General features: G+C 48.3%; 1 protein-coding gene across 7 annotated transcripts in view; it reads right to left on the bottom strand.

Annotated features, from left to right (window-relative positions):
- The window catches only part of SLC8A1 (solute carrier family 8 member A1), a 288587-nt gene that overhangs the window by 241283 nt on the left and 20206 nt on the right, over window positions 1-27098 (bottom strand). For 2 of the 7 annotated variants that reach the window (XM_080998666.1, XM_080998669.1), the window contains exon 1: window positions 12976-13145. The exons of 1 other annotated variant lie outside the window; for it this stretch is intronic. The gene's annotated coding sequence lies outside the window, so the exon portion shown is untranslated. Of the gene's footprint in view, window positions 1-12202; window positions 12317-12975; window positions 13149-27098 lie in introns of those variants that run through there. 4 more of the 7 variants (XM_080998670.1, XM_080998672.1, XM_080998671.1 and 1 more) reach the window with 4 other exon arrangements.

Below are 27098 nucleotides of genomic sequence, written 5' to 3'. Positions count from 1 at the left end.
AATGTTTAGGGGTATGCGTACCCCTGTGTACCACAAGGGAAAAAAGCACTGATTATCATTATCATTATCATTATTATTATTATTATTCCCACTTGGGCAACCTTCCAAGGGCCACATGGGAGAAGCCAGAGGCAAAACTGGAAGAAGCAACAAGTGTAAATTTTACTTTGTAGAGTAGACTAGTTTCTACATACACTTGAGCATAACTCTTTATCCTCCAATCCTGGACACCAAGTTCAATTATCACAGTTCAACAGCACATCCTAGTCTCGCAAAAACACCCAAGAAAGCTTGGTGCCCTAAGGCTCCCCACCACAACCACGCTTTCAAACCTGTGCAATTGCTGGATGCTGGGCCTTGAAAAAAGAAAAAGAAAACTTAAGATTTTCAGCCTGCACCTGTTGGCTGCACACAAAACCTTCAAAGCACATCCAAAGCACATTCTTTCCCTCAAAGAATTCTGGACCCTGTAGTTTACCCCTCACTGAGTTACAATTCCCAGCAACCCTTAGCAAACTACAGCTTCAAATGTACCTGAAAGGTGTAGTGTGAACACAGCCTTAGTTTCTTGTTTCCATGCTGCTGCAGCTCACATAACGGCAGCATATACAATGTCCTGTTTTGACAATCCTGACTCTCTTTCCAAATCCCTGAACCAAGGGGGCTGAAATTGCAACAGACATGCTCTGTCCGAGTGACTATGAGACTTTATCAAGCATTTATCATTGTTGCTTTTAAGAACATCTTCTGAAAACATAAGACTGGCAATCATAGATTACAATACATCTTTAAAACACAATTAATACCCAAATTAAAAACAGGCAAAACATAAATCTCTGAACACTTTACTGAGCCGCACGTGGCAGTCTAAGGCTGGAAACCTATACCTACCTCCCTGGGAGGAATAATTTTGAGCATTGTACATAAATGTATCATAGGGACGCGGGTGGCGCTGTGGGTTAAACCACAGAGCCTAGGACTTGCCAATCAGAAGGTCGGCGGTTCGAATCCCCGCGACGGGGTGACCTCCTGTTGCTTGGTCCCTGCTCCTGCCAACCTAGCAGTTCGAAAGCACATCAAAGTGCAAGTAGATAAATAGGTACTGCTCCAGCGGGAAGGTAAACAGTGTTTCCGTGCGCTGCTCTGGTTCGCCAGAAGCGGCTTAGTCATGCTGGCCACATGACCTGGAAGCTGTACGCCGGCTCCCTCGGCCAATAAAGCGAGATGAGCGGCACAACCCCAGAGTCGGTCTCGACTGGACCCAATGGTCAGGGGTCCCTTTACCTTACCTTTACATAAATGTATCATTGCACAACTAATAACTTGCAGCTAGATTCTCTCCATGTTTACTCAGATGTAAGCTCACTGAATTCAACTGGAACTCCTCCACTGAAAATAAGCATATGGTATAGCCATAGTTTACAACGCTTGTGAAAAATACTCACAACTGGTTTTGTCATGTCTCCAGCGGAGTCGTCCAGACCATCTCACAATGCACCCTAGCTGTCTTGGATTTATTTGGGACATAGAAGATATTATTAAGTGAGTGGGGTTCTTTTTAGTCAATTCCAAATAATATAATAGGAAATAGAGAGGAAGGCAATGTCTTAGGCAATGCTGGAAAAATCCTAAACAGCTGGTCAACCAGCTGCCTTCAAATTTGGCTCTGACACCTAAGAATTTTGACCTACTTTCCATCCCTCTGCAGGGCTGATGTCTAAAAATTTGATGCTCACTGCTATTTTTCCAGCTTTGCTGTTACGTACATTGTATACTGTGACAATCCAAGATGCAGTGGCTCTTGTAGCTTTGATGACATTCTGCCACATTGAGGTGTGTTGTGCATGTATGCCAACTATACAATACAGTTAATTAACTTCATGCAATACAATTAATCAGAGCTGCCACAAAAAAGCATTTTGTTTTCATTAGGGCTAAAACTGACTAGCAGGCCCTGCTGGTCAACCAACTGGCCCTGCTCATAGGTTTGCCATCAAGCTCAACCATCAAGGATGGAGGCATAAAGAACAGAGCCTTTTCTGTGGCGGCCCCACCTTTGTGGGAGCTCCCTTCTGCAGGAGGCACATGTGCCTGTTTAAAAACAGCTAAAGACATTGCTTTATTCCCATCTGCTTTTAATTAATGGTGTTGGGCTGGAATTTTTAAATGTCCCTGTTCATTATTTCATATTACATTTTCTGTGGACTGCTATTTGAGTGGTTTTATCCTGCTGTTTTAGGCAATACTGAGCTAAATTGACCAAAGGTCTGACGTGGTATAAGACATGTTCCTATGTTCCTATTTGTTTGTTTCAGAATTTATAGTCAGCTCTACATTCAAAGAGGATGCGGGTGGCGCTGTGGGCTTGCCGATCAGAAGGTCGGTGGTTTGAATCCCCGCGACGGGGTGAGCTCCCGTTGCTCGGTCCCTGCTCCTGCCAACCTAGCAGTTCGAAAGCACGTCAAAGTGCAAGTAGATAAATAGGTACTGCTCCAGCAGGAAGGTAAACGGCGTTTCCGTGTGCTGCTCTGGTTCGCCAGAAGTGGCTTAGTCATGCTGGCCACATGACGCGGAAGCTGTACCCCGGCTCCCTCAGCCAATAAAGCGAGATGAGCGCCGCAACCCCAGAGTCGGTCACGACTGGACCTAATGGTCAGGGGTCCCTTTACCTTTACATTCAAAGAACACCAGAGCAGTACGCAAAAATTGAATATAAAACACAATACAAACCATATTAAATGTGTGGTTGGATTTTTTTGTTTTAAAAAAAATAGTCAGCAATAATTAAAAGCTGGAGAAATAGAATGGACTGATTTAGGAAGGCCTGAGAGAGAGAAAATGATAAGTTTGCAATAACCACTATTTTTATTGGTTGTTGCTATGGTCAATTATACCCAGACATAATGAAAGGGTTAAAAATCTTGGATTTATTTTTTATTTAGTCTTTGCCAGGTGACAGAAGGATAAGGAGGCAGGCGCCAGCCAAGCCTCCCCAGGGAGGGCGTTCCACAGGTGTACTACAATTACAATTAAAAGAATTGGCAATACAAGGAGCTACTAAAAATGGCTGTGCAGAAACCATGATGTGGATTTCTACTGAAGCTTCTCCAGAAAACATGCTAAGCATACAGCAGCTGTAACACAGCCAGCATCTACACCAGAGATGTTAAACTGTGTTAACCTTGCCGTGAAGTGAGACTTCCAATTCACGTTGTTGCAGTAAATTCAGAGCTAGTTATAAAAGCTATGCTCACAGCACAGAAGCCTATTAGTTCTAAGGAGAAATCAGAAAACAGTTCAATCCTATATACATGTCAACCTGAACTCAGTGGGACTTACCCCCAGGATAAGCAGGTACAGTATTGCAACTGAATTAGATTTACCCAATGAAATCCTTCTACTAATTCCAACCACATCATAGTTACTCCAGCAGCACCATGACAGAACAAGTCCAGTATAATTTATTTATTTATTTATTTATATTATTATTATTATTATTATTATTATTATTATTGCAGACTTCTTGTGCTCTGACCATTTTCCTTCAAGGTAACTCTTTTGCTGCAAATATATAGCGCATTCTCTGATCACGGATGAGAGAGCTGACCTGGGTGGGCAATAGGGATGGGGAAGCAATTCAACTCAGCTTGCATCTAAAGGAGAACATGCCTAGTCACACTTTCTGAAATAACACGTGAACCGAAAAACACAGCCTTCCTTTGAAACAGGCATTCTTTTGAATTTTTGCAATGCAGTTCTTCAGTCAAGCGATGGGTACAAAACTGTACGTAGTAGGTTAAAATAGGCATAAATATGCATATATAGTGAAAGTGATGTAAGAAAATGCATTATATTGGGGAAAACTTTTGCAAAAAATATGTATTTCAAGAAAAATTGCCTACCAAAATGTGTATATTAGGAAAAATTCACACTAAAATGCTGATGGGAGTAACTTAAGTGGCATATAAATTTTTGCTAAATTAATAAAATTATACACATATGCTTGCTTCCCCAGCTTAGTCTGTCCTAGCCTTTATGTCCCCATTTCCTCTGTTGTTTCTCTCAGCCTATTTCTGATAGCAATCTCCTCATATAATAATAATAATTAAAGCCACTGCAAATCTTAACTGGAACATTTCCAATTTGGGGACTGTCCAAACTGAGTCTTCCTACATTCCTAGTTCAGCACTGAAATTCGCCATTCCAAAACTCACCCCCGCCCAGTAAGAATTGCATTGCTGCTGGAAGCTAATTGCATAAAATTGCATCTCCTGAATTGGCCTCACTCTGATCCCAAGCAGACAACTAATGACAACTCTGTTGCTATGGTAGGTTTCTCCTATAAACATTTACCCTTCTGGGCTCTTCCACACCTCGCCCCAAAAATCACCGGGGAATTGAGATGGTTTTATCAGATGCTGGAGGAGCATATTATTAGCATAACCACAGTGATGCAAATTGGCAGACTTTACCAAATATGAGCATAGGCATGGTGATGCTGATAGATGCCAGTACTGCTAACTTTCAGCCATCCATTGGTGCACAGAGCATTACTCCCGCCTCCCTTCTTGGTTCTTTAACCTATCACTAGCCTAGGAGTCACACGGCATGCATATGCAAACCTCTGCAATCTTCTCATCAATATGACTTCCATGGCACTGAAATCAAGCAAAAGGTGATATAAAAATAACCACCCAAACATTTTCCAAAAATGGGCAAAAGGCACCGGACTTCACTGAAGGCAACCCCAATGCAAAACACCTCAGGGCTATCTTATATTTCCCGAACAGGACATTTCAAAATGTTTAAACGATTATGAAACCATGACTGATCTTTTTGTTCTTTCTCTTCATATCACCGTGTCTGATTCTTTCTGCAGGAACCTTTCAAAATAAAATCAGCAGCCAAAATGGAAAGGCAGCTGTGCATCTTTGAACATTAGTTAAAAGGTTAAATGTTTGGAACATCGGAGCATCAGGCAGACAGGCAAAGCCGAGAACTTGGATGGATAAAAAGGCTATTTATTTATTTATTTATTTATTTGCTTGCCTCCTTGCTTGCTTGGCACCCAAAGCAAATATCCCATCACCACCCTAGGTAAAGATAAAAGGTAAAGGACCCCTGAACAGTTAAGTCCAGTCAAAGGGGTTGCGGCGTTCATCTCGCTTTCAGGCGGAGGGAGCCGGCGTTTGTCCAGAGACAGCTTTCCAGGTCATGTGGCAAGCAGCTTCTGGTGCAATGAGACACTGTAATGGAAGCCGGAGCACACAGAAACACCATTTACCTTCCCACCACAGTGGTACCCTATTATCTACTTGCACTGGTGTGCTTTCAAACTGCTAGGTTGGCAGAAGCTGGGACAGAGCAACGGGAGCTCAGTTTGCACCAAGGTAACCCAAATTCTATGTCAAAGAAAGTTGAACAGGTCTAAATTATGCAAATCATTATGAATATTATGCTTATTTTGCAAAAAAAATATTCAGCTAGGCATAGAGGAGGGGGAAGGAATAGTACAGAGAACCAGCAATGATACCTGCGTCATTTATTCAGTCACTGTTCCGGTTCTTGAATTTTACCACATTGCCCACACACTTTCAAGCCTTTATTCACAGCCTTAAAGACTAGAAATGTTTGGGTTTTGTTTCTAAATTAAGGCTGTGATTCTCAAGGAGCTGAATTCTGCACCCAGCACCACTTTCGCCTGAGCATATGTTGAACTGCTTGTAGAACACTTAAAGGCATCGCAATGAGGTTTGGAGTAGAGTTTAATTTGTAAAAGGTTTTACAAATTTGCAAAATAATGTTTCTACTGCGGAAAGATGCAACGGCAGGATGGAATAGTAGGAAATTGGGGGCTGCGTCTGAATAAGTCTGTGCTCACCTTTCTACGTGAATAGTAACAGACGAAGGCACGCTGTCTAATAGAGCCCATAATCTGGTTCAGAATAGGGGCCCCACTTCTTTTGGCATGGTGTCCCAGATAATTGGACAGGAGTGTCAAAAGGAAATAATAGTGGCAGCAGATGAAAATTGGCAGCTACTTCAGCACTCAGAAGGAGCAGCCACAAAGACCAATGCTAGCATTCACTGCAAGAATTACTTAAGGGTTATGGTACTCAAAATGTGAAGCAGACCTCCTTAAGGATTTGAAGATTTGAACATATCCCATCAGCAGATCATCATTTCCACTGGCTTTTCCACTGTCCATTTTGTAGGCCAGTTCAAAACTCTTGTTTTGCTCGGGGCCAGATTACCTGAAAAACCACTTCCTCTCATATGTACCTACTCAGAATTTGAGATAATAAGAATACCCCCCCCCCCAAAGACACACACAATTCAAAGGCCATAGATGATTTAATTAGCCAAAAGCCTAAGAGATGAGGAATGTTTTTGCCTGGTTGGCACCTAAAGATATGCAATGATGGCACCAGGCAAGCCTCCCTGGGGAGAGCATTCCAGAAGCGGGGAGCCACTGCAGAAAAGACTTGTTCTTGTGTTGCCCCCCCCCCCAGACCAGGGGTAGGCAACCTAAGGCCCATGGGCCACAAGAGACCCACAGGGGTTGTTTAACCAGCCCACAAGCCGTCCATGAACCGAGCCACCTGCTCGGCGAGTCCCCGCGCGCTGCACTAAACCAGCGTAGCACGGTGTGGAGACTCACTTTCGTGGTGCCGTAAATCATGTCTGTGCATGCACAGTAGATGGAAATTACAGCCATGCGTACGCAATCCGGCCCACAGAGGGATCTCCTCTGGAGTGAACTGGCCCAGGCAAGGTAAACCTTGCCAACCCCTGCCCTAGACCTTTTGTGGAGGAGGCTTCCAGAGAACAGTGTGTTATGGGGCAGCACACATATGCTATAAACAAATATTGAATACATAAGGTTAGTGTTCTAATACTGTTCTTGTTTTCTTTGTAAGCTGCTTTGAGTAGGATTTTAATAGAAATGTGAGGAATAAATACCTCCCGGACCACCTCTCTCCGCATATGAGCCAACCTGGACCCTGCAACCATCATCGGAGGCCCTTATTCATGTGCCTCCTCCACAAGAGTCCCAAAGGGCAGCAATATGAGCACGAGCTTTTTCTGTGGCAGGCTCCCCATTCATGAAATGCTTCTCCCCACTTTGCGCCTTCAGCTTTAGGTGCCAGGCAGAAACATTTCTCTTCAACTAGGCCTTGGGCTGACTAGCATTCTACGCCATTTGAAATGTGTTTGTGGGAGGTGGGGGTTATTGGTTTGTTCCTTGTTTTTTATTTTGTTTTATTACATATTTTGTGTTCTCATTCGGAATTTTTATGTTGCGAAACACCCTATGATCTTCAGATGAAGGGCACTATACAAATTTAATAAAGGCCACTAATATTAAAATCTGACTTGATCTAATTTTGCAGCCCCAACCAAGTGTGCTTACTCATAAATGGAAGTCGCACTACATTTAAAGGGGCATGATAAGAATGATAACGGTTGCACTCTGGTCCTGCTTGCCGGCTTCTGGTTGGCCACCGTGGGAACATGATGCTAGACTAGATCACCCTTTGGCCTGACCTAGTAGGGCTATTTTTATGCTCTTTAGAAGTAGAATGCCTATTATGATTATTAACCCAGCACTCGGATCTTTTAAAAGTGAAAGGAGCCATGTCCCTGCCCCAAGGAGTTTGCAATCTAACAGCTCCATGCAACAAAGTTGTCCCATTAGAAGAAGAAGGAGAGTTTGGATTTGATATCCCGCTTTATCACTACCCAAAGGAGTCTCAAAGCAGCTAACAATCTCCTTTCCCTTCCTCCCCAACAACAAATACTCTGTGAGGTGAGTGGGGCTGAGAGACTTCAAAGAAGTGTGACTAGCCCAAGGTCACCCAGCAGCTGCATATGGAGGAGCGGAGATGCGAACCCAGTTCACCAGATCACGAGTCTACCGCTCTTAGACTTCCACGCCTGCACAACAAAACTTCCCCCTTCCTCTACCAGTGTGCCCATCCCTATCTGTTCTGGTGTCACCTTCCCCCACCCCCTCCGGAGCAGATTTGGGAAGTGTGCATGAGGAGAAAGCTCCATTGTGCAGGTAGAAGCGAATGGGATAACTTCATTGTACGGTAACCCTGTAATTCAAAGCAAATGAGACAACAGTGAAAGGAAAGGAAAAGAGAGAGAAGGGGGAGGAATATGTGCTTATTTCAGTCAAGCCTCCTTAGGCTTGGTTGCCATACAGTCTTCGCAGAAAAGGTGGGTTTTGAGGAGTACAAGAGGTGGAGCCACAGAGACATTCTGGGAGGCACTTCCAGGCATGAACGGCAGCAACGAAGAAAGGGTAGATTTGTTTCTGGGGAACAGGAGGCCTTCAGGTGCGTAAAGGTGGTGCAGCTGGAGGAGTGAAAGTCACAGACAATGTTGGGGTGGAGAGACACAGAAGCAGTAAGTGTGCTTTCTGGATAAGCAAGCATAGCATCAGAAATCTGTTGTTTTTCTACTGAGAGAGTACATGAGAAACCTTGGGATGCTCAGCAGATGCTATATATAAAATGCTGATAGCTCAGTCGGTAGAGCATGAGACTCTTAATCTCAGGGCCATGGGTTTGAGTCCCATGTTGGGCAAAAGATTCCTGAATAGCCAGCAGTTGGACTAGATGACCCTCGTGGTCTTTTCCAACTCTATGAAATAGTCAATCCTGGTATAAAACACATTCTATGAGTATCATTATTCTTAGCACACCCAGAACCAAGAAAAACAGTGAACACTGCTTGCTGAGATGCCTGTCTTCATTTTTCCATGCTGCCCTGGTGCAGCACACAGATATAGCAGTGTGACAAGCCCAAGGTCACCCAAAAGACAAAATCAGAATCTTAATTTCTCAGGACTACCAGATAATGACAGAAAGTGGGCTATCTCTATCACATCAAGGCTAGTGATTTCTCTAAGCAGTTCTGAAGAAAAAGGAGGAGGGGTGTGGAAATCAAATTACAGTATTGGGAACCAAGATAAAATGTTTAGGTGCCCAATATTTACGGCTGCAGATTTTGTGGCACTCGGCACTGAATGCAATCGTATGCACTTACACGGGAGCAGTGGCAAGAGATGCGCATTGGAACTGATAGGGCACAAGGCAAGAAGCCTGAACAGTAGGTGGAGCCAATGACAGGCAGAGCCAACTAATTATTGTGTTGCCGTCCTCTTTGCTGAGTTCTACAAGGGCAACACTGAGAAGGAGGAAGTGGACAGGTTGTGCCACCCCCTGAGCTGGTTGTCAGTAAGAAGGCAAGCAGGTGGGGGCTGGCCAAGCAAATACTGGAGTTGGTGGGGCAGTGCCCCCTTTGCCTTCGCTGCATCATGGGAGTAAACCCCACTGTGAACTCCGTGGGGCTTTTTCTGAAGACGCATGCATTTTATTGGGCTGCCTATGTTGCATTTTCTAGGCACTACAACGGCTGGCTTTTTAAATAAAAATAAAAGATTGAAGCACCTGGAATCTTTCCAACATTGGTGCTTTAAGCATCTGGCCGGTTGCTGTCAAAACGCTGAACTAGACGGACTGCTAGGCTAAGCCAGCCAGCACACAATTCCAATGTTTTTTGACACAGAAGGACCATGAGACTCTGGGAACCCCTGATATGGGGTGCCAGCAAGAACGGCTTCGTCCCATGAGAAGAAGGATCTGGGCAGCTCCACAGAAAAGTGTGGAGCTGGGGTAGTAGATTTTAGCATTATTAAAAAAACAGCCTCCTGAACACCTTGGGAATATACTGTATAAAATTTGTTCAGGTTGCAGAAGGATTCGGCAGATGGAAGTGGGAGAAAAAAAATGTCACTGAACCACCTAGCTGATTAAAGATGATGAGAAGACAGAAAGAGAGAAATCGGTCCTGCGCACCTGGATGGATTTGAACAGACTGCCTATAAAGCTGGAACAAAGAGAGCAGCAAAATTAATTGCATCCACTAGAGCTAACCCTTTTGTATGTTATTATGGCTTTCCTTCTTTTTAGAAAGCAAGGCTCTTCCCCCATCTGTTTACAGGATTGGTAGTGTGTTTTGGCAGTTTGCTGCTACTATACAACCTACCCCTGTTGGAAAGGTTGCTTTGCACAACCAGGATATTAAAAAATCAGCCAGGCTGCTATTAAAGAATTAAACTAAAACTACTGGTAAGATGCATTCATGCCTCCACCTAGAAGATGAAACCTACGCAATGTGTTTCTTGACAATAATGGAGTTCCTAATAGTACGAATCCCGAATTGCTTGGAAAGAGAATTAGAACTCAATCAGGGCTGCAGGTGTCTCTAATTATTTTCTTTGCCTGAGGAAGAGACTTAAGTAAATATCTAAAGGGAAAGTGTGTGTTGTGGGGAGCCAGCGAATTTGCTGTGCAGGAAAAAGAAAAATCGATTTTCGTCCAACAGCAAACATGCTAAATCAAGCAAAATTAACAAGTGCTACAAAGGCAGCAGTTTGCTTTTGCTTGTCAGACTGAGCAACTGTTGTGGAAAAATGAAGAAAATTAGAGTGAGCCCCCCGTGGAAGAACATTTTCTAGTTAACCCTCTACTTGCTCCCATGCTGTGCTTGAGAAATGGCATTTTCTCATCACTAAGCTTTCCAACCTCTCTCTAACATGCTGTTTTTTTGTTCCAGGGTCTTCACTATATTTCTCCCTGCTACCTTGCTTTGCTCATTAGAAACCTTGTGTGATGTACAATTAGGGCTATTTCGGAGGTGCTTTTCCCTTGCTGAAAGTCTGCAGGTTTCGGTATGTGCGGAGCTCTCTCTCCCCACCCAGGCACACAAGCACAAGTTCGGCACGCCTATTTCTGACAACCTGCTTCAAGAAACACCTGCAGATGCTTTCGGACAGCATGTTGCTTGAAGCCACTTGGGCTACTTCTTTTGCTGCTTCAAGCACCTTGCTGGAAATAGCCATCTCTAATAGCCATCTCTATATACACGGCAGGGAGTACCATGCAAATGCTCACCCACAGATCCCCAGCATGGCTGGCGCAAGGCTAAAAGCCACCTTCCCACAGCCATGGAAACTATAGCGGTGCTGCTACAGCCGTGAATTGCTCCACTATGGCTTTTCGTGTATGCGTCTCCCCCACCTCTTTGTAGTTAAATGCTTTAACACATTTAAGTCAATGCCACGATTAAGAAAAAATTTAAAATGCAGCCGCAAAGAGACTATTTGCAGGAGACGCGAAAGGCTCCCCCTTTGCATCCCAAGGTTGTCATCCCACAGTTGCTTAAGTTCAGGGGAGGCTCAAGGAAGGAGATGTGCACCTCATGTCTCTCAACCATGCAGGAAGGCAGGATGATGCCCATAAGCACACTCCACCCCACCCACCCACGCAGTGGTCCCAATGCAGCTGTTCTATCCATCCGCTACCACATTGACCTATGTAGGAGGGAGCGGCAGGGGCATGGAAAGGGAGATTCCTTTAGGTGGGTGTGTTCTGTAGTCATGCTAGGAAGAGATACCTGGATCCCGATAGCCTCTGGCTTATCCCTCAACCAGGACACCTCTCCCTCCCACCCACCCACTTTGACGGCATCAGCCATTTCCTCCCCATCGCTGAAATGAGATGCAAGAATCGCACGAGGTTCCGAGCTATGGTTTCTCTCCCTTTCCAGGCAAACTCTGGTTTCCACCCAGAACCATGCTGCTTGCACACACGATCTCTCTCTCTCTCTCTCTCAACACACACACACACACACACAGCTTTTCCTTTGCTGGTCACAGAGCAGCTGCTAAGAATAAGACGGCGAGTTTGCCTAGAAACTGCAGCGTGTGTGTGTTTTTTAAAAAAATAATAATAATCCTTTTCCTGATACCCTCTGCATATGCAGACCCTCCAGCCACCGGCGCAGTCTCCACCCCTCTGCCTCCCATTTACTGCGGGAGAGGGGTGCCCTTTCCCTGGCTGAAGACGCCCAGCGCCGTTCGCTTCCCCTTCCACACAAAACCAATCACACCCCAAAAGCCACCCGGGCTGGTTCCTCTCCCTCCCGCAGACGGAAGAGGGAAATACGAATCTCCGCTCCCAGCCATTCATCATCCCGGCTGCAGCGCTGTCAATGGAGCGGACACGCCAGAGGCAGCCGCCGCCGCTGCCGCTACAGCAGCATCCTCCGAAGCCGGAGCAGAATCTCCTTCTTCATATATACTGAAATCAGATTTTTTAAATATATATAAATATATATATATATTTACCTCCTCTGCAGCAACAGGTCCCTCCCTCGGTCGCCGGGGAGATCCCTGCAAGCAGCACGAGGTGCCTGGGAAGTTCCCACCCTGGGCAGCCACGCAGGGAGCAGCGGGAGGAGGGGAGAGAGGGTGGGCAAAGGGGGCGTGTTTGCGGAGAGGCGCGGGCAACACACACAGACACACACACACCCCGGATAGGGAACCTTGTCTAAGGAGGAGGACCAGACTTAAGCATCCCTAAGCATCCCGCCTGGCGCCCCCTCCCCAACTCGTTTCTCTCTCTGAGCATCTCTGAGGAAGGGCATCTCCCCACCCCACATCTCCCCGGGAGCCCCCCACAGCCCCTGGCCAGGCACCCTCGCCGCTTTTGCAAGATCAGCTTTTGAGCCCAGCGCCCTCTCCCTCTCTCTCTCTCCACCCCCCGGTTACGCTAGTGCTCCCCTCCCCTCTCGAGAAGGCACATTTCCGCACACACTGCAATGGGTGTGGGGTCCTCGGCACAGGTGCTGCCTGCGCGTGATGGCTGCCCACCAGCCAGCCGAGGGGAGACGGAGAAGCCATCGGTCCCTCCCGGTCCATTCATCCCTCCTCCGTCCATGCAGCCGGCCGCTCTTTGCAAGGTGCCCGCCCGCTCCCGGAGAGGTCGGGCGAGCGCGCGCGGCAGGCGGCGAGGGCCCACCCGGAGGGGCGGCGGAGGCTCCTGCCGGGTCGCTCCTGGCCACCGAGCAGCCCTGTCGGCGGGACACAAAAGCCTCTTCCTGCTTCCGCTCCTTACCTACCTGCAGACAGAGTTGCTCGCCCGCCGCTCCCCGGCTGGCTGGCTGGCTGTGGGCAGGAGTAGGCAAGCGCCGCCGCCGCCGCTGTTGCTACTCGCCTTCCTTCAGCGGGTCCGCTTCTTCCTCCCGCCGCCGGGCCCCCCTCCTCGGGTGCCGGCGATCACAGAGAGCCCGCCGCGGCCGGCAGCGCCACCTCCACCCCCGACGCCGCCTTGACCATATCTGGAAAGCGCCAAGCGCTCGCGCCCCATGCAGCGCGGCGGCGGCGAAGAGCAGCAGCAGCCGGCGCCCCCCTTGGAAGGAAGGAGTCGCGGGCGAGGGAGCCGGAGAGCGAGCGAGCGAGCGAGCAGGCAGACAGACACGCGCCCAGCGAGGAGGAGGAGGAGGAGGAGGAGGAGAGGCGGCGGCAACAGCAGCGAGGAGAAAAGGCGGCGAGCGGCGTCCCCTCAGAGCGCGGCGGGGCCACGAGCGAGCTGCCTCCTCGGCGCGCCTTCCCCGCCTCTCCTTCGGCTTCGGCGGCGTCCCTTCGCTCCTTCTCCGACGCTGGAAGCGGCAGCAGGCAAGCAGCCCCTCCTCATGCTGCCCTGGGTGGCGGAAGGGACAGGCGGGCCAAAGGGTCGCCGCCGCTCGCCTTTCCCGCGCGTTTCTCCACTTCGGTTCGACTTTGGGACTCGAAGCGCGCCGGCGGCAGCAGCTCCCTGAGAGAGAGAAAAAGAGCGAGCGGCTTCGCCTCTTTTCGACTGGCTGAGGGAGCTCTTTCCCGGATTTCCTCTCGGCGCTACCGCGGCTGAGGGAGCCGCAGCTTGCTTGCTCGCTCGCTCTCCTGCTCGCTGAGGGAAGGTGGCGAGGTGCCAGTCAGCGCTCCAGCCCACCCCCTCCGCGCGGACGGACGCACACGCGCACCTTATCAGCATGCAAGATCCTCCCACCCCCGTCCCCAGACTCGCCACGCGCCCTGCACGCGCGTGGCGGCTGCTGCGGGGGAGTTTTCGCCAGCGACACGCGAGAGCGGGGCTTCGCCTGAACGTGTGAATGAAGATACCTGTGGCGCTCGTTGGGTGGTTTTTGCAGGAAGGTGGATGTGAGCGAGCGCTTCTTCCTTCCTAACGTGGCGTGTCACCTGTGCACAGAGATCTTCTACCTGCAGAGTCAGTTCTCTGCTCCCCGCTTCATCCTCGCACAACAGCCCTGCGAGGTTAGTTAAGCTGAGAGTCAATGGCCAGATTGTTCCTCCAAGTGCTTTTACTGACGTACAGCTGCATACACAGTCAAGCTGCAGTCTAGCTTGCAAGCAAATACAAACATACCAACCACATAATGCCTGTTTTCGCTCAAGTTGGAGTTCCTCATACGACATTCCCAGACCATACATATACATAGCATGAACACAAATCCTTCCACATCTCAGCCCGTTGTGACTTGCCATAAGTGCCTGCACTTGTTGGGCCTGCACAGTGCTGAACTGAGCAAGGGTGCAAAAATCTCCAGCACTCCTTAGCTCACAGCTCACACTCTTTTAACTGACTTGAAAAAGCGTATCCAGTTATGCGAATGTATGTTGAACACTCCACCAGCGGCACTTGTTCCCTTGCCCTACATTCCTGTCCTATCTCAACCCTAAGACACCAATAATCTAGAAGAGGGACTGCCAATTTTTAGGCCTTTTAAGGATTTCTGAGTGAGTTCCATGAGCTGCCTCCTGTGGGCACTTCTCTCAAACCTCCTCCATATCCGCTTCTCTCTCCTGTCTCCTCCAAGAGACAGAAAGAGAGAAAGTGTGTGTACGCATTTGTTTTCCCACGGGATTTGGGTAAAAGCCTGAGAAAAATGTATCTGAGCCCTGAAAAGTACATAAAACTAAAACAGGAAGTGGGAAAGACTAGAGTTTCACTCTTACACCTTCCTCTTTCAGTTCTATGTGCTTTTCCAGGAAGAGAAAGGTAGCCACCTCATGACCTGGGAGAAGAAGTAGTGATTAGTTTTGGAGGCTCTAAGGTTTCATGGGCACTGTGGGAAGACTTCAAGGGTGCCATTGCGCCCACAGGCACCATGTTGGCAACCTCTGATCTAGATGATACCAGGGACACACAATAGTCGGACAGGATCCCACCTTGAAAGACCATAGAGTCATAGAATTGAAAGTTGGAAGGGACCCCCCAAGAGTTATCTAGTCCAACTGCTTGCGATGCAGGAATCTCAACTAAAACATCCACGACAGATGGCCACCCAACCTCTGCTTAAAAACCTCCAAGGAAGGAGAGACCACAACCTTCCAGACTACAGCTGTGAGCAAATGGCCCCTCAAGATCTACCCCACCATTTGGTGGCAGAGAAATTGTGGGGAACCGTTCCACCAAATTTCTCTAGGGGGAGGATAAATTCTGCAAAGAAATGGTGGAAAATATATTGAGAAACGTCTACAAAATGCTTCTACCTCCCTCCCCCCCCTGTGGGAAAAAGAAAAAAAATCACAAATTTTCTCAGGGGGGTGTGTGGGGGGGGGAAGTCTTCTGAGAAACTTTTGCTTAGCTCTAAACTTATAAATTCTCATTGTGCTGAAGGGCCATTGGTGTTGTATTGTTTTTAAACATAATACTCTTGTTGCCTGGGGGTGGGGTGGGGGTGGGGAGAAGAATGTATCTCCGATCTTATGTAAGGAAAATAAGATAAAGGAGGCATATTAGGGGAAATTGATAGTCTGAAGCATATCCTAAGGCAAATAGCTGGCTCTTTGTCATTAGTTTTTCCTACCCTGGGGAGGGGGGGGGGTGAAGCTGGACCTGTATGCCTAGCATAATGCAAATTGGTACATTCTCTCTCCCCCCCCCCATTATATTTTATTAAGTTTCAACATTTTTAACCTAGACAGTCAAAACACAATTTCGTCTTTTCTCTCCTTTTTGTCGACTTCCCACCCCTTTTTCCATGGAGTTGTTGTTTCTTTAGTACATTCTCTCTCTCTCAACATCATAATAAGCCTACCCAACACATTTTGCTGCCTGATGCACTGTAGGAAAAGGCATCCTGCCTGCCCCCCTCCTTGGTTGTGCTCACACTCCCGTTGACTGTGCATTCACTGTGTTTTCAGTGCTGAGTTATTAAGCTGTGGTCGCACCATGTTCTCCAAAGTGCATATGTATCTTGGACTTTGTTAGCAGATACTTCTGCCTGATGCCTTGTTTCTCAAACCAGCTTCACACTAGCTGGAGTTCTTAAAAGGTAAAGGGTAAAGGGACCCCTGACCATTAGGTCCAGTCGTGGCCGACTCTGGGGTTGCGGCGCTCATCTCGCTTTATTGGCCGAGGGAGCCGGCGTACAGCTTCCGGGTCATGTGGCCAGCATGACTAAGCCGCTTCTGGAGAACCAGAGCAGCACACAGAAACACCGTTTACCTTCCCGCAGGAGCGGTACCTATTTATCTACTTGCACTTTGACGTGCTTTTGAACTGCTAGGAGGGCAGGAGCTGGGACTGAGCAACGGGAGCTCACCCCGTCGCGGGGATTCGAACCGCCGACCTTCTGATCGGCAAGCCCTAGGCTCTGTGGTTTAACCCACAGCGCCACCCGCATCCTTCCTGGAGTTCTTAGGCCATTCTTAATTTGTTTCTGGGCAAGGTGTGAACACCTTTGCTTATGGGTGACCACCCCGCTTAATGCCCCCAGTGCGTACATGAACAGAAATGAATCTGACACTGGTCAAGCCATGCTGATGATGTGATGGGGTGGGGAGGGGAGGGGAGGGGAAGAGTTGTGAAACGTACTAGGGGAAAACAACTTCACTGTGCTCTTAAGGAAGAAATGTGAACATACCCCAAGTCAAGATGCATAATACCCAAGGCCATAAGTTATTTTGGTACCTACGGCAGAACATCCCACAAGCACCTCTCCCCTTCTCTGGCAGTAAAAATACACTAATAAATTAACTAACATGGACAGTTTGTTCTCTGACCATGAAAATTTGCAGCTTAAGATGACTAACTGCCCAACAGTAGGGCCGGCCCTGATGGCACTAAAATTGTCCACAGGGTTTTGAGCTCCCCCTATTCTTCTGTGCCATGCCCATCACATGGCTAGGCAGGACGACAGGCAGAACGACAGGACACGGACAAGAAGCTACAGTTAGAACTGGATATGGAACAACTGATTGGTTCAAAATTGGGAAAGGAGCACAGCAAGGCTGTATATTGTGTCCCTGCTTATTTAACTTATATGCAGAATCTATCATGCGAAAGGCTGGGCTGGATGAATCCCAAGCGGGAATTAAGATTGCCGGAAGAAATATCAGCAACCTCAGATATGCAGATGACACAACCTTGATGGCAGAAAGTGAGGAGGAATTAAAGAACCTCTTAATGAGGGTGAAAGAGGAGAGCGCAAAATATGGTCTGAAGCTCAACATCAAAAAAACGAAGATCATGGCCACTGGTCCCATCATCTCCTGGCAAATAGAAGGGGAAGAAATGGAGGCAGTGAGAGATTTTACTTTCTTGGGCTCCATGATCACTGCAGATGGTGACAGCAGTCACGAAATTAAAAGACGCCTGCTCCTTGGGAGAAAGGCGTTGGCAAACCTAGACAGCATCTTAAAAAGCAGAGACATCACCTTGCCAACAAAGGTCCGTATAGTTAAAGCCATGGTTTTCCCAGTAGTGATGTATGGAAGTGAGAGCTGGACCATAAAGAAGGCTGATCGCCAAAGAATTGATGCTTTGAACTATGGTGCTGGAGGAGACTCTTGAGGGTCCCATAGACTGCAAGAAGATCAAACGCATCCATTCTTAAGGAAATCAGCCCTGAGTGCTCACTGGAAGGACAGATCGTGAAGCTGAGGCTCCAATACTTTGGCCACCTCATGAGAAAAGAAGACTCCCTGGAAAAGACCCTGATGTTGGGAAAGACTGAGGGCACAAGGAGAAGGGGACGACAGAGGACGAGATGGTTGGACAGTGTTCTCGAAGCTACAAACATAAGTCTGACCAAACTGCGGGAGGCAGTGGAAGACAGAAGTGCCTGGCGTGCTCTGGTCCATGGGGTCATGAAGAGTCGGACACGACTAAACGACTAAACAACAACAACAATTCTTCTGTGCCATGCCCATCACATGGCTAGGCAGGACGACAGGCAGAACGACAGGACACGGACGACAGGCAGAAAATTAAGTGAGACCTATTGTAGGCCTGATCTGCAGCACTTGCACTCATCGTCTGTTTAACATCTGTGCCGCAGAAGTTTCTTTTGCATTCCATTCCGAGCCCTGTTAGGATGCTGCCTTGTACTTTCATGCATCAGTTATGAAAAAAAGCAAAGTCCTCTCGCCCTGTTTATTCATATCAGCCAGGCAAGAGGACAAAAAGTGCTCCTTCTACAGAGTCTAATTGGCACCTAGGCATGAATATCCAGCCCTCTTTCCACCTTTTACACAGGCTGCAGACATCCAAAGACTGCTTCTGTGATAGGGCTGTCACCGACTATAAGGAATCTTAGTCGGGTAATGGTATGAGTATGTCTTTGTTAAGCAATTTATCAAATCCACATGGATTTCAGTATAAATTGCAGTTCTGAAGCAAGAATAACACTTCCTTTGCTCTTAGGTGATACACACCCAGCTGGTGGGCTGGAGCCTTATCTCCTCCACCCCCAGCCATGGGCATAGCCGGGGGCGGGGCAGGGAGGGGCAGCTGCCCCACTAAATCAATAAAAATACATAGCTAACTGAGGTTCTGCTCCCCAACCAAAGGCCTGCCCCCCCAACAAAAATCCTGGCTATGCCCATGCCCCCAGCCGCCCACCTCCCTGTCAGTCACCTGATATCACAATGACATCAGTTGACTGGTTTTTGCATAGCTCCCTGCACAGTAGCCCCAATGACCACCTGACCATTGGTGGTTGCAAAGACTCTGCATGGGGCTTTGCAGGTGTTACTGATCAGCTGATTGGCGGTACCTGCAAACCCCCTTTGGCCCAGCTGCATCTTTACCTGGTGCACCCCTGACATCATATATGATGTCAGATGCAGGGCAGGTGAGGGGGTGCCACAGAGTGGCGCCCTCCTGACACCAGCGTCACTGATGCATACCAGAATGCCATGTGGGCACAGCAGGAAGGCAAGGCCTGCGTGGGTGGGAACACCAGAGGTCAGCAGAGGCTGGCTTGGCTCCCTCGATGTGCTCACACAGCCCCCAACCTTGCTACTGCCTTGCCCTTCTCCAAAGCTTCATTAACCACAAGCCTCAAAATTTGGGATCCCCTCCAAACCCGTGCCAAAACTTTGCAGTCATTTTGAAGTGAATCCCTCGCATTCTACAACACCCCCCAAACTTAATTGAGACATCAAACCGGGGTTCATAGTTAACACCCCAAAATCCAACATTGTCACAGGTTTGGAGGTGCTCCCAAATTTGGGGGTTCGTAGTTAATGAAGCCCTTCTTTCCACACTGTTCCAGTAAGTAGCTGCAGAGCTGGTGTCAGAAGGCCAACTCTGCAGCTCTGCACCAGTTGCTCTTGGTTGCGACCCCTCTGGCTGCCTCTGTGTCCATGCACACAAGATACATTGCTCACATCTCATACATGTGGCTGAAGAAAAGCTCCTGCATGCCACTTCCTACATATGAATTGCACCTGCTCATGTAGCACACATATAATGCAGTATTGAACACATGCACACTGGTTTCCTGAGTTTCATTTAAGTACATTTTATTACTATTACTCCTGTCATTCCTTTTTCTTGGAGAGAAAGACAACAAGACTCACAGGTCTCTCTTTAATTCAGTGGACGTTTAGGGATTATTTGTTGTTTGCTGCCTCTTTAGCCCACGGCTCGTTAATTTGCTTTTAACGCAGTGATCTTATGCCTGGGAGTAATTCCCCTTGAAACTGAATGGAACTTACTTATGAGAAAACCCACTTAGCATCACTTTGCAGCTTACTCAAGCATGCTGCGCTACTGTGTGCTTTTCCAGTGTATAACTGACAGCAGGGAGCACAAACTTGGTGGTGGTTGGGTGGGGGCAGGGGAAAGGAGGTTGGTTGATTTGTGAGGGCAGCAAGGATATCCCGTCCTCCCTTATTCATTTCCTTAGTTTATTGCAAATGCTTTTGGCCTGCCCCTCTAGAGAGATCCCAAGACAGTATACAAAAGTAAATAAAAATGAAGCAAACCAATCCAATATAAATTGGGTCCCATGCATGCCATACATTTGAAGCATATGGCTTCCTCCTCAAAGTACCCTGGGAGCCGTAGTTTGCCACTCTGAAAACAGCAATTCCCAGCAGCCTTAGTGAGCTACAGTACCCAGGATTCTTTGGTGGAGGCAAAGCCTTATGCTTCAAATTTGCTTTAAATATATGGTGTAGATGTAAAAGGTAGAGGACCCCTGGACATTTAAGTCCCGTCAAAAGGCAACTATGGGGTGTGGTGCTCATCTTGCTTTTCAGGCCGAGGGAGCAGGTGTTTGTCCACAAACAGCTTTCCAGGTTATGTGGCCGGTATGAATAAACCACTTCTGGTGCAACGGGACAACGTGATGAGTGCCACAGTGGTACCCATTTATCTACTTGTACTGGTATGCTTTTGAACTGCAAGGTTGGTAGAAGCTGGGACAGAGCATTGGGAGCTCACCCCATCACACGGATTTGAACCACTGACCTTCCGACTGACAAGCCCAAGAGACTCAGTGGTTTAGATCACAGCACCACCCCTGTCCCTGGTGTAGATGTGACCACAATTAACAATAAAGCCATATAACTGTAAAAAAAAAACAGAGGCATAGACATAGAATCACAGAGTTGGAAGGGAACTGAGGGATCATCTAGTCCAACCCCCAGCAATGCAGGAATATGCAGCTTTTCCTTACGGGGACTGAACCTGCAACCCTGGCATTATCAGCACCACAATCTAACCAAATGAGTTATCCATGCAGTTAGAAACAAGCAGAAGGGACTAGATCAGGCATCCCCAACCTTCGGCCCTCCAGATTTTTGGACTACAATTCCCATCATCCTTGACCACTGGTCCTGTTAGCTAGGGATCATGGGAGTTGTAGGCCAACACATCTGGAGGGCCACAGGTTGGGGATGCCTGTACTAGTTGCTATTCAAACCCTGAACTTTAAAATTCCCAGGCAAGTCAATGATGTCTAACCTGGTGCAGATATGATTGTCACATTGGTGCCAGTTGCACCCCTAGAAGGAAGACCCTCCTGAGAATGCGAGATTGTCTGTTGCCACCCAACAAACTTCACCCAGGAACAGGGCATGGAGAATATTCTCCCCTGAAGATAGGCAGGCTGCTATAGGGAGAAGCTCTTCTTCAGGCATTTGGGTCCCAAGCCATTCAGGGCTTTAAAGGACAGCAACAGCAGCTCTGAGGCGAACGGGCATCTTTCAGAATTGGTGCAACATGATCCCATCTGGCTGGACCAGTTAGCATTAAGGCACTCATATTCTGCACCGATTGGAGCTTCCAGGTCATCTCCCAGGGCAGCCCCATGTACAACACATTGCAGCAATCCACTATTCTGGGAAGGTGGAATATTAAAATTTTGTTGCAGTTACCAAAAAACACACACAAAAAAAACCAAAACAAAAAAAACAAACAAACCCGTACTTGGAGACAGGTTTCCATTATTGTGCAGAAACGCCCAGAGTGGCAAGTTTAAGAGTGTATGAGAGAATGAATGGACTTTTGCAGCTAAGAGCCTTCTGCACCAAGTAGATGAAGGAAGTGGCCTAAGAAGGTGATTGAGAGTGAAAGTGAGGGTGGGAAACCCATAACATAACCAACATTTACTTGGATCCTGAAGCGAGGAGACCAAACGAGCGCCGCAACCGCCGATGGAGAACAAATACTTGCGAGAAACCCACCCACACAGTCCTTATTTATGCTTCTTATTAAAACTGTGCAGAATAAAAAAAAAAGGCCAATGGACTCTTAATTCATCAGCTCCCCTGTTCATTGCGGCGCGCGCACATTTTAACGCACAGCTGGAGCGCAGTGGGAAAGCGAAGCAATGGGCTGAATACGAATTGGGAGGCGGGTAGGAATCACCAAAGAAAGGATGCTCGGGATGCAGAAGGCGAAGGTGAAAGGGGGGTGGGGAGGAGACCAGACTTTTAACTGTTCTCCAACAAGAGGAAGGCGGCGGAGGGAGGGAAAGGGAGCTGGGGGTCAGAGCAAAACGGGCTTTGGTGTTCTCGTTCCGGCTCCTTTTGCACAGTTTGACCTGCCAAACGTGGGGAGATGAGGAGGGACCCGAGGCGCCTGCTCACTCTCGCCCCTCGCCAAACTCCAGAGACCCCCGAGCGGACAGAGGGCGAGGTGGTTGCAGTGCTGCGCGTTCCCTAGGGGGGCGCAGCGGGTCCCAGCAAGGCCGGACCCCCAGCCTTAAGCCGGGCGGAGGAATGGAGGAGATCAGCTCACCACTCTCCTTCTTCCCGGCAAGGCGGCTCCGGGCTTTGCGCGCGCGCCAGGGTCATAGAATCATGGGATCCTAGAGTTGGACGGACCCGCGGGTCATCTAGTCCAACCCTCTCCAAGGCGAGGATCTTTTGCCCAACGTGGGGCTCGAACCCGCGACCCCGAGATTTAGAGCCTCATGCTCTCGGGCGCGCCAGAGAGCGGACCGCGGCGCTTACCTGACAGCAAGGGACGGCAGACTCCGCCAGTGGGGCGCAATGGCATCACCTGCAAGTCCAGACGCCAAGGACTGCGGGCTTTTAAAAGCGGGTTTGTGGACTCTGTTTTAAACACGCACCACACGTCGCCCTCCCCACCCCTAATTCCCAAACCGGCTCACCTTGCTGTTGGCCTCTGCCCAGCTGTGGCCTCTCGCCTCAGTCGCCGGCCTCCTTGGCTCAAGGGCGCCCCCTCATGGCGACATCTGCCGAGGAGCGTCCCGTTCCTCTCTGCCTCCGTGAGTCAGAGGAGGGCCAAGGAGGGGGCTCAGGGGCAGAGCAGCTGCTTGGCACGCAGAACTCTCCAGGCCCCCCACACTGCAGGCATGCGTCCCTCAGAAGGTTGCCCCAGAGGGAGAGCGGGCCTGGAGCTGAAAAATGTTCCCTGCCCTGGCTATACTCATCCCGAAAGAGGAGAGGAAACATAGAAAATGAAGGGGATGGCTGTAGCTCAGCAGTAGGGCACCTGTCTGTCACGCAGAAGGTCTCAGGTCCACTCCCTGGCCTCTCCAGGTAGGGCTGAGAGAGAGACTCCTTGCCTGGAACCCTGGAGCTCTGATGCCAGTCAGGGGAGTCTAGTCTCCGCCAACCAGAAGTTGAGGATGATAAATCCCATCAGATCCATCCATAGTCAGGGATAATGGGATTTGTGGTCCAGAATATTTGGAGGATACTTGGCTGGCGAAGGCTGGTGCAAACAGTGCTGATCTATGTGGACCAGTGGTTGGACTTGGTATAAGGTGAGCTGCCAGTGCCTCTCAGGTTAGACAGTTTTTATACCCTTGGTTTGTTAACCATTATGTATCCAGATACCAGTTGCTGGGAATCGAAGACATCTGGTCCCACAGCTGCACTAGATGGGCTACTGGCCTGATCCTGCAGGCTCTTCTTATGTTCTGTTCTGCCAAACACATGCACAGAAATGATCTGACCATTGTTTTAAGAACTAGGGAGGGAGTCAATTAGCTTTGCTTTTTGGTCTTCTCTTAGTACAGTAGCAACTATCATCACCACCTACTGCATGTCCATAAGAGTCACTCCAAATTTCACCATGCAAACTCCAACGTGTAATCCCAGCAGTGTAAATAATACCACATGTAAAAAAAAATAAATGCACCAAATAGGACATATGTCGCCACACCTGCGACTGGCCCTGCTTTGAGGGTTTTTGCCTGGCTGGAATATGCCCTTGAACTCTGAGAGTGCCTCTTGCTTGTCCAGATAAAGGCTGGAGAGGTGTATAGGGTTTGTTTGTTTTTTAAAGAAACCAACCTGCTGTAAGGTTAAGGTAAAGGGACCCCTGACCATTAGGTCCAGTCGTGGCCGACTCTGGGGTTGCAGCGCTTATCTCGCTTTATTGGCCGAGGGAGCCGGTGTACAGCCTCTGGGTCATGTGGCCAGCATGACTAAGCCGCTTCTGGCAAACCAGAGCAGCGCACGGAAACGCCGTTTACCTTCCCACTGGAGCGGTACCTATTTATCTACTTGTACTTTGACAGGCTTTCGAACGGCTAGGTTGGCAGGAGCAGGGACTGAGCAACGGGAGCTCACCCCGTCGTGGGGATTCGAACCGCCGACCTTCTGATTGGCAAGTCCTAGGCTCTGTGGTTTAACCCACAGCGCCACCCGCGTCCCTCACCCGCAACCTGCTGTACAAAGGTTTTTTAAAAAAGCATTCATTGTTCTGCCCATTTTTGCCTGTGGCATCTGGGAGATTGTTCAGAACAGGATGTGGCTCTTAAGATAAGAAAAGTTCTGTATTCCTGCTATATCGAATGTAACTCTCCAAGTTCAATAAAGTTTGCTCTGTGTATGGGAGAGGTAGGAATCTCAGCACACACACAGTAGTTCTCTGGAGTGTAGATTTCTTGCTCCCATATTTGTGTCCTAGTGACACTGATCCAGAATGTTTAGGTATTTGTCTTCACAACAGCCCTGTGAGGTCTGCGAGAGAGAGAGAGAATGAGAGTGACTGGCCCAACAGGATTTTCTTCATGTTTAAAGGTCTGTAGACTTCACCACAACTGGCCTCTCTTTGGATTCCCTGATTCCTGCTGCTTTGAAATTCTTCAAATGAACCCTTCAGCCCTGCGCTGCCACGCACTGGAGACATTTTTTCCGTACGCCTTGCCCACAGTTATCTAACCCACGGAGATTTAATAGCCTGCCCTGCTGCTGCTGGTCTAATCAGGCTTCGTCCAGGGAGGGGAGGGGTACCGCCACTCTGCTTTGTTTATAGTGTGGGTGGGTCAGCCCAAGTGGGTCATATAGAACAGCGCTAGATGGGGGAATTTGGCAGCTGTCTCAAAGTTTCCTAGCTGTAAGTTATTACCAGGTTGCCATGCCCACAAGAAGGAAGCCTGCTTAAACAAGGGCACCCCTTTCTGTTCCAGCAAAATAACCATGATGACCAAGAAGAAAAAAAGAAACCTGTTGCTATTTAAAGCCCTTGGTCATTTCCATCCTAAATACAGGGTTCCTGTGGCACAATGCACGGGAAACAAAGGACAGTGGTTTTTTGTTCCCCCTTCAAATCCATTAATTAAATTTCTATACTGCCCTTCATTCGAGGATCACAGGGCAGTTTACACTATAAAAACACCCAAATGTGCAACATGGTAGCAAATAAAACAATACTCCCTACAGTATTTATTAGAATCAAGTCGCCACATCAGGTATTTTCAGGAACTTCTGTTATGGAGTGGGGCTTCGCAATTCCCCACGTTCGGATTAAGAACGTGATGCCAAACTGGCTTGTCCATGAAAGTCATACATTCTGAAAGGGTGTGTAGTAAGATGATAAAACTTTTCTTCTCCTAGTAACACGCCAGAAATGTCCATTCTCAAAGCAGCAACTGACTTATGGGCTGGGCTAGTGGCCCCTGTGGATTTCCTCTACCCAGGCATCTGCACCCTCTTCAGGCACAGAAGGGAATCACGGCACGCTGCATCTGCAGCCAAGATTGACAAGCGATGTGAAGCTGCTACCTTGGTCATTGAAGAGGACGTGGAGGGGGTTGAGGAAGTGTTGCCCTTTGGATATCCCAGACCCCTTCCTTAAAAGTTCAGCTTTCACGTAAAAAAAATATGGGAAGGCTGTTGGCCTTTTGTGGGGACAGAAGGAAAAGCACGCAGTTGGTATCATTAATTCCCTTTACAGTGGTACCTCGGGTTAAGTACTTAATTCATTCCGGAGGTCCGTTCTTAACCTGAAACTGTTCTTAACCTGAAGCACCACTTTAGCTAATGGGGCCTCCTGCTGCTGCTGGGCCGCCGGAGCACGATTTCTGTTCTCATCCTGAAGCAAAGTTCTTAACCCGAGGTACTATATCTGGGCGAGCGAAGTCTGTAACCTGAAGCATATGTAACCCGAAGCGTATGTAACTCGAGGTACCACGGTATTCCCAATTTTCAGGAATGGTTCTTATTGTTTATGCAGACAAAAACACCAGCACCCATCCACAAGATGGAGGTTTCAGGAGATCCCAAGATCAGCAGAATAGTGGATGAGCACAGATTAAATCTTGCTGCCTAGGCTGTGCAATCCTGTCCCTTCTGGGAACAGGGTGGTATAGGCAATGTAGGCGGGACATCAGGTGATGTGGCATCAGGTGATGGCCAAGGTTTGAGGAACATGGCCTGGTTGGTCAAATTGGGAGACCAGGATTAGCTTGTGAGCCAGAGGTTCCCCACCATGACCAAGGGCAAGGACCATGGGGTTCGCACTTCCTTGCAGTGCTCTACTGGGAGTAGGGGAACAGCCAGCTGAATTCCATGTCTCCTGTTTGGCAACTTCAGACTGTCTCCCCTCTGGAAAGTTGGACGAAGGTATTTGCAAGGAGCATAATACATGGTCTGGGAGACATGGGGAAGTCTTGGGATTTGGCCTGACTCTTAACACTGCCAGACCCTCTCCTCCAATCCTTTAAGAGAGTTAACTTGACTGATGTGTCAGCAATGGAGGTCTTCTGAAAGCTTTTTCCTCCTGCTCCTGGTCATTAATCTCTCTAATCCTCTTTTTTGCTGAAGAACTATTGTGCACCATCTCGGCTCATGTGGCGCAGCCAGCAAATGGCTTTTGCAGCAGTTCCTGCCTATGTGTAAGGTTACTCCCATTTCTTCCTGTGAAACTGTGAAAACAACAACACATATTGGATTTTTGAAATCATGTTTCTAGGGTGTGCCACAATCCGGCTATTTTTTGTGACCAGCAGCCAAAGCAAGGTATGGCCTATAAAAAGGGACTTTACAGAATGCAATCATCTATCTGAAGGTATCCTCTCTTTGAAAGACAGTCTTTTCCAAGTTTAGTTTAAAATCAAGAGAAAGGAGGAGAGCAAGAGGGGCCTTGAAGTTGCCCACCAGCACTTAGGACCATCATCAGATGATGATGATGATGATGATGATGATAATATACTTATACCCTGCCCATCTGGCTGGATCTCCCCAGCCA

The sequence above is a fragment of the Podarcis pityusensis genome (genome assembly GCF_964106645.2).
Source record: "Podarcis pityusensis genome assembly, chromosome: 3".
In the NCBI taxonomy this organism is placed as follows: Eukaryota; Metazoa; Chordata; class Lepidosauria; order Squamata; family Lacertidae; genus Podarcis; species Podarcis pityusensis.
The sequence above is the reverse complement of the archived record's forward strand: the minus strand, read 5'-3'. Positions and strand labels throughout refer to the sequence as shown.